The sequence below is a fragment of the Triticum dicoccoides genome, chromosome 7B (assembly GCF_002162155.2).
Source record: "Triticum dicoccoides isolate Atlit2015 ecotype Zavitan chromosome 7B, WEW_v2.0, whole genome shotgun sequence".
Lineage (NCBI taxonomy): Eukaryota > Viridiplantae > Streptophyta > Magnoliopsida > Poales > Poaceae > Triticum > Triticum dicoccoides.
In genome coordinates this window covers 411,130,186-411,138,996 of record NC_041393.1, presented here as the reverse complement: position 1 = coordinate 411,138,996, position 8,811 = coordinate 411,130,186, and positions in this window count along the sequence as shown.

Sequence of the window (8,811 nt, the reverse complement as noted above, 5' to 3'; positions counted from 1 at the left end):
AGCTGGGGTGGCCTGAGTCGACGGCGGAGAGCTCCAAGGCAGCGGCCGGAGTTCGGGCAAGGTCGGGGTTGGCGTTAGGGGTCACGGGAGGGGAAGCTAGTGTGTGTGTTAGGTTCCTGGTGAGGTGTGGAGCACGTTGCCGTGCTCGGTAGCTAGCTCCGGTGGCTCTGGCCTTGTCCGCGTCATCACCGGCGGCGAGGAGCTCACGGCCCCGGTGGAAAGGGCGGCTAGCGTGCGGGAACGAGCGCGGGGAGAAGGGGAAATGGAAGAGGAGCTCACATAGACCCTGTAGAGGTGGACGGCGAGCTTGAGGGAGGCCGGACGGCGACGAATTTGACGACGGCGATCCTCGGTGGCCGAGGAGGGGAAAAACGTCGGGGCGGTGCTTCGGGGCTCTTCCGGTCACGTGGCTCGGTGCGGGGGTTGGCGACGAGGTGCAGGAGCTCGGGAGCACGTCGGAGAGGAGAGGGGGTGGCCGTGGTCATGGCTACGGCGAGCGGCGCTCTCAGGTGCGTTCGGTGACGAGAGGGAGGGAGAGCAAAGGAGGAGGAGGGGGTCCAGAGAGAGAGAGGCGGTCGAGGGGGTCGAGGGCATCTCCGTGGCGTCGCGAGGGAGTCGGGGAGGCTGCCACGGCGAAGCAGGAGGTGGAGGCCTCCGCGTGCGCGCGTGCGTGCGGTGTCCGTCCTCCTGGCAGGGAGGAAGACGACAGGGGGGGGGGTGGAGATGGGCTGGGCCGGCTGGGCCGGTTGGTGGGCGCCAGGTGGGCTGCAGGTGAGTTAGGTAAGCTTCTGCTCTTTTTATTTTTTTCTGTTTTCTATTTTTGTTCTGTTTTCTTTTATTTAATCTGTTTTGCCACTGTTTTGAATTTAAAAATAATTCAAACAATGCCAAAACTCCTCTGAATATTTTATACTGCTAGATGGACTTTTCCAAAAGCTTATAAAATATTTCAGGGGTATTTAAATTATATTCTAATTATATGAATATAATTCAAATTCAAATAGCTAATGAATTAAATCCAAAGTCCCAAAAATAATTTCTTAAAAATGTTCAATATTTTGGTTGGGACCAGAACCCTTACCAAAAATTATCAAACATTTAAGAAGAGCATTTTGGAGCAATGGATGAGATTTCTAGGGTTTTTGCCCCTCTTTTATTTAAGTTTTTTGAGGCTTCCAATATTCCTCAATTCAAGTTTCAGAATTTAAACATGATGCACACATGAAGCTAGCCTAGAGCATTACCAAAAGCTAGGGATGTGACAACTCACCCCCACTAAACAAGAATCTCGTCTCGAGATTCAAGCGTAGGGTAAGGTGAAAGGTAAACGCAACTAGTATAATCTTCACGATCCAGGGTGCACTTCAGTTGAACGTTAATTCAGTCACCATCATTGTCTTGAAGTCTTGCTCTGAGAAATCCTGTCAACATGACATGGAGGGAAGAAGGAGACTCTAGAAGGACTGATCTTTCGAAGATCGAACCACTCAGGATTAACTCCCGGAATGACATAGCAACATCTCTCGAGCTGAGAGACGAAGCACATATCCATAGGAATGGGGTGAAGCAGATGACAAAGGTTCACTAGGTAGACAACAACTCCAGACTTAAGAATGTGGTGATCGGTTGTCAATGTAGCGAGGAGTTGAATTGCCATGATACCATAACGAAACATCCTGGAGAAGGGTGATTCGTAGATTATTATCTTAAGTGGCAAAAAGAATTACCTTTGATATAGAGATCATTGAGACTCTCTATATCAGCCTGAGGCAAATCACAGCAATCGATTGGCGGGGTCGGTAGAATGGCATACTTGGACTTGGATGATGTGGATTACCTTGTTGAAGACAACGTAATGGATGAACTTGCTTACCACCGGAAATGGAAGAGACCCATGGTAGAATGGCACATTGACGGTGCAAGCTGGGAACAAAATGCAAATGCTGGGAATGATTCTGGTAACTGGGGAAGAACCCAACACTAGAGAGTTGATTCACTGGTTGAAGAGGTCATAGCATTTCCGAGGAAACTGAGAGGAATCCCAGTTAGCGTCGATGATAACACGTAGCGCTTGTGCGTGCTCTCAAGAACTTGAGCATTTCCACATTCATCAAGGTTTTACCAATATCCGTGTCAAGGATCCTGGCAACACAACTTGCTACCACGATGAATGATGATGGATGATGCAGATGCAAAGGAAGATAACACCTTCTCAGATTTCACCCTTAGCGGGGCCAAGGAAATAAAAATCTGGATGATCGACCGAGAGACATTTAGCACTCCACTTCTAATGTTCTCCTTGATGTGCTAGTGTAACCCATTCATAGATACGGTTTGATAACTAGAACATCAAGTAAAAGGTCGGACTTCGGAGCACAGAAATCCATAGGGCAACTAGGGAGTAAATCCTACGAAATCCCTATGGGAAGGTGGCCAACTGCTTCAATCAAGATACCACAATAATAGGTCCTTCGGCTGGGTGGTGCTGGCCACGACATCCACTTTACCAGTTATCGAGGGATCAGTATTATAGTTCTTGGGAAAATGTTCCAACCATCATATCTGCCTGAAATTCAGATCTGGTTGGTGTCAGGATATTCCAGACTCATCGAGTCTAGGAAGAAAAATGAAAGTTTGCAACACAAATCGACGAGATGACGTTGCGAGATTCTCGAGGGACGAACTGCGATAGCAAGCTCCAAAACATGAGCTGGTTCTGCTACAAACATGTGAACACGTTGTCCCAGACAAGCATGACCACCAAGTAGTCTTATAATAAAACACTACCGAGTTCTGGTTGGGAACCATCACCGTGGATAACGAAGTCCTTGCATAAGTCATATGATTAGCTCTTATGAAGGAACTTCTTCTCCTTGAACAAATCAGTCAGTGGCTTGGTGTGCTCGGGACACATATGGAATGAAGGTTGCAAGTCTCCAGACCACACAATACTTCGCACGTGTGCATGACTGATTTGGGATGATTCCAAGGAAACAAAACTAGCTTTCTCAAATTCACGGCGGCAACTTTCACCAAATGCACGTGTATAAGAGGAAGTCACTCCTTTCATCAAACAAATACTTCATGAGCTAGCATGAAGGAAATGCTTCAAAAGTTTCCAACACTAGCTTAATGTTCAGCAAAATTATGGAGGAGATAAGGATGTTGTCAATGGGCTCAACAACAATTCATCTAGGTTTCCTTTTAAAAGGAATTCCATAGTTAAGTGAACACGGTGATAGCATTGGTCAGACCCAAAAGATATAATGGTGTATGCTCGAGGGATCAACCACGAGTAAGACAACATTACGAGCATCGTTGGTACTGATTTGATTTGACGATAGCCCACACTCAAATCAAAGGATTGATAAGACAATAGGTCCAGCAACTGATCACAAGGACCAATCGATGAAGATATCATCTTTCTTCAGCACACCCTACACATGAATATCCCTTTGGAACGAACTAAGTCAGGCAAGCTTTTATCTTCCAACTCTCCAAGTTGTTGTCTAGCTTAACCAACTAGCTCAGGGATATCTAACACCGATTCTTGGAGAGAAGGTGGTTCACAAGAAACCAACTTGATCACGAGCTCAACATAACAGTCAGGGAACAACCTGGTAATACTTCCGAGAAGATATTCGGAAAATCACGAACCACCGGTATGTTACTAAGCTCGAGAACAATCTCGCTTTTGAGGGCAAGACGATATGATCAAATGAGTGAGGACTTAACAAGATCCTAACTCATCAATCGAAGGGTGCACCGAAATAAGGACTAGGTAGCACGATCAGTCTTAGAAGGATGATTCAAAAATCAACACGCTAAGAATGAGGTTATCGTCCATTTAACTACCAAGCAACGAGGTTGCTGGGAGTATAGATTTCACACATCACAATTCATTTGTCGGTATTCCGGTTGCAATAACACAGGAACCGAGGAATGAGTAATGATGGTGAGAAGTATCACTACGTCAAAATTCATGAGAGTTGGTGCAGTTCTCATGACAATTCTGACATAAAGGGGGTAATACTCCAAGGTAGAACAGAGCAAAAGCTGGATTGGCATTTTGATCTGCGGAGCACAACTTCTTTGACCCAATCCTGGATATGGAAGAGGTACTGGAGTTTGTTTCTCCTAGTCATTCCGGAATAGAATGGCTTGATGGACCACAAGAGTAATAGGTATCGATGAACGATTGCACGCATACTCTTGGCTATCAATTGATAGACGAAGGTCAGTAGACAACTAAAGAGGGACAACTCAAAGGAACATATAACTTTCCGAGTTGTGGATGCATAGATTAGTATGTCGAACCAAGTTCAACATATTTCTTCCGGATAACCCATGCAGAAAGGTAGAACTGGCAGAGTCATAGCATATAATGGAGAACTCATCAAGAATAATCCTGTTGTGATATTTCAGTTCAACGAGGAACTTCTACCATAAGTAGTTCATGGTATTTGGAAGAAGAAGATACCACGGACTTCAAGGACTATCGCAAAGGTTACTAATATCCTAAAGGCACTAGCAATTACTATCAACATGAAGTAGGTAGAGTGAATCTCGGGTTCAAGAACCCAGGAACAGAATACCTATTACTAAGTAGCATCACGGAATGCTTTCGAGAATAAAGGCCAGAATCATCACACTAGGACACAAATCATGGCTAGACCACTAGATGATCCCCTGAGACACCTAGGGTCATAATAATTATTCCAACATAAAGGTCGAGGCAGTAGAATACCTCAACTCAACAATTAGTGTGATTGAGCTGGCATAAAGGAGCATCGAAACCAGAGGGAAAGGATTTTGCAAATGCATCAGACTATTTAGAAACCTGGAATGACTCGGACAGCATAACGGCTGTAAATGCTCAGAAGAGATTTGAGACATTCACAAAAATGGTGGCATAACCACTCAGAAGCACAATATCAAGGTTTCGAGATCAACAATTAACATACGGAAGTAGTCGAAACTGAACTCAAGCTTAAATCCAACAATCTTATAAGTCTACGGATTAGTAACGCGTGATCCTGATAGAAAGAAGAGATAGCCTAGCTCTTAATCCCCGTAGGAAAGATAAGATGACTCAGATCAGAAGGGCATGAGGTATAAGGAGTAAAAAGAGCCTTACGTTCCATCCCACAATCAATTCCCTTATATAACTAAAGAATTTCTAGACTCAACTTCGACCAGTTTGGCTTGGTAATCCTACAGGCAGTCAAGCTCTGATACCAACGCTGTCAGGACCCCGACTCAATGCCACATCGATCTAGCATGTAACACCTCATATCACTTTGCGGCCTCACGCACGGTATTCCCACGGGTGTCGCCTTACCTTTGCCCGGGACCGTTTGCGCCTTTTGGCACACGTATATGACAGTGTCGCTAGCATCCATATGATAAGGAGCCCGGGCTAACATGGCTAGTCGTAAACCCAAAGTGGCACAGACTTACAGGGACAGGCATCCATGACCCAGCATCGAACGTGTCGGTCATCAGCGAGTGAATCCAGGCTGTAGCACTGGGCTAGCAGGACTCCGGTGAACCGGGCTGTAGCGGGCTGACAGGACTCCGGTATTCATTGCGTGACATTTCCCCGAAGGGACAGACACAGGAACGAAGAAGGACACATGCCGGCCAGCCTAAGTGTTCCGGAGCAGTAGCAAGCTACCAAGGCTCAATGGAAACACTAGGAGACATTTCCCGGTAAGAGAGGCTACTAAAGATAAACAACTAGATGGTCAGATCCCACACATACCAAGCATTTCAATAGCATACACACATTATGCTCGATATGTGCAAATACAACATGGCATCACAACATGACTCTATTCAATAGGCTCCGAGGAGCGAGATATTACAAACATGGGTCTCATGACCCAACACTCAGAGCATACAAGTCAAAGCACAAACGGAAGCTATCATGTCTGAGTACAGACATCTATAAATGAGAAAGGCTGAGAAGCCTGACTATCTATCAGATCCTGCCGAGGGCACAAGATCGTAGCTGAGGTAACAAGCTAAACGTCGAAGTCCACGCGGAACTACTAGCGAGACCGAAGTCTCTCTGCAAAAACATAGAATAGGCAAACGTGAGTACAAATGTACCCAGCAAGACTTACATCAGAACTATCTACATATGCATCATTATCAACAAAGGGGATGGTGGGGTTTAACTGCAGCAAGCCAGCTTTGACTCGGTGGCTATCTTGAACTACGACTGCAAGTAACTCTTTTGAGGTGGCGCACACGAGTCCACATATTCACCATATCAATACACCACTATGGATCCGCTCCCGTCTCCCTACGAGAACGCCATCCATAGCACTCACGCTTATCTTGCGTATTTTAGAGTATCCACTTTCACTTGTCTATGAGCTGATATAAGCAACCCAGAAGTCCTTTTCCGCGGACACGGCTATTCGAATAGATGATGTTAACCCTGCAGGGGTGTACTTCTTCATACATGTTTCCACCACTTAGCGTCTGCACACGACATGTGCTCGACAGACTTCAAGCGAAAGCCGACGTGGGTGTAGACCACGACCTACCTAAACACTCAAGTCTCTAGTCCAGGTTTATCGCCTATTCGGGTTCCATCCATGAGGAGATCCGGCCGGAGTTTCGCTCACAGCCCCAAACGATGTGAACAGGGCTCCCGAGATACCAAACGGGCATCCGGTACACCGTGCCACGTACCTACCGCATCACAGCCCACCCCTACGGTCAGTGCTGTCCACGGCCTCCAGTAGGCTACAAACACCAGAAACTACTTGCAACTCCTGGACAGAGAGCTAGGGTGAATAAGAAGTCGAGCGGGGTCATATTTCAGGGCCCAATGTATGGTAGTAGCTGAATCATGGATCACAAACACAGAACTCAGTTCCTGAGGACGGCTACAATGAGACAACCCACCATGTACTCCTACATGGCCTCTCACCGCTACCTTTACCAAATCGTGTTCACACACTTAGCTCACACACAGTAGGACATGTTCACACACCTCTGATTCATCCCCGATGAATCAGACCTGACTCAACTCTAAGCAGTAGCAGGCATGACAAACAAACATGAATGAGTAGGTACAACAGGGCTCAAACAACTCCTACTCATGCTAGTGGGTTTCATCTATTTACTGTGGCAATGACAGGTCATGCAGAGGATAAAGGGGTTCAACTACCGCAGCATGTAACAGTTGAATCGGTGTTGTCCTAATGCAGTAAAAGAGAGCAGGAGCGAGAGAGTGGGATTGTATCGGAATGAACAAGGGGGGTTTTGCTTGCCTGGCACTTCTGAAGATAGCATTGAGTCTTCATCAGTGTCAACGATCACATCGTCGGTATCACGTCTATCGAGAGGGGACAAATACCGGCAACACAGAAGGGAACACAATCAATGCAATGCACAATATGATGCATGATCATGACATGGCAAAATGAATGTGTTTTGAGCTAATGCTACTAAAACCAAATTAAATGAAGTTGGTTTGAATCCAAGATTCAAATTCAAACTCCATATGTGGATATTTAAATGCCCTTTATTTGATTTGTGCTAAACAGCAGCTATAAGTTGTTCTAACATGCATGAAAATGGTACAGATGGATTCCTTGAATTTTTCTGATAATTTTTCATATATAATTTATTTAATTTGGAGTTACGGTTAATTTTCTATGATTTATTGAAGTTTCAGCTATTTTCTGGAATTTCCTGATTAATATTAAATCCAGAAAATACTTATTGCGTCAGCCCACGTCACGGTGACGTCAGCAGGGTCAACCGGGCCGGTCAGGGTCAAACCTGACGTGTGGGGACCACACGTTAGTGACACAGTTAACTAACCTAATTAAAATTAACCCTAACTAACTTAGTTAGCCGGGCGGGGCCCGCACGTCAGTGAGTCAGTGGCTTAACTAAAATAGTTATTAAATTAACCCAAAGTTAGCAGGGGACGGGCCCACACGTCGGTGACCCAGGGGGGTCAAATCCCTGGTCAACCGGGCTAATCCACCGGCGTCTAACCGCCGGCAACGACCAGACGCGGCGGTGGCTCGCCGGAATGGCTGCTCCGGCGCCCATTCGACGCGCGGAGGGGTTCTACAGGGAGCTCGAGCTCGTGCGCATCCAATGGAACAAGCCAGAGGAGCTGGGGTGGCGTGAGTCGACGGCGGCGAACTCCAAGGCGGCGGCCGGAGTTCGGGCAAGGTCGGGGTTGGCGTTAGGGGGCACGGGAGGGGAAGCTAGTGTGTGTGTTAGGTTCCTGGTGAGGTGTGGAGCACGTTGCCGTGCTCGGTAGCTAGCTCCGGTGGCTCTGGCCTTGTCCGCGACATCGCCGGCAGCGAGGAGCTCACGGCCCCGGTGGAAAGGGCGGCTAGCGTGCGGGAACGAGCGCGGGGAGAAGGGGAAATGGAAGAGGAGCTCACATAGACCCTGTAGAGGTGGATGGCGAGCTTGAGGGAGGCCGGACGGCGACGAATTTGACGACGGCGATCCTCGGTGGCCGAGGAGGGGAAAAAACGTCGGGGCGGTGCTTCGGGGCTCTTCCGGTCACGTGGCTCGGTGCGGGGGTTGGCGACGAGGTGCAGGAGCTCGGGAGCACGTCGGAGAGGAGAGGGGGTGGCCGTGGTCATGGCTACGGCGAGCGGCGCTCTCAGGTGCGTTCGGTGACGAGAGGGAGGGAGAGCAGAGGAGGAGGAGGGGTTCCAGAGAGAGAGAGGCGGTCGAGGGGGTCGAGGGCATCTCCGTGGCGTCGCGAGGGAGTCGGGGAGGCTGCCACGGCGAAGCAGGAGGTGGAGGCCTCCGCGTGCG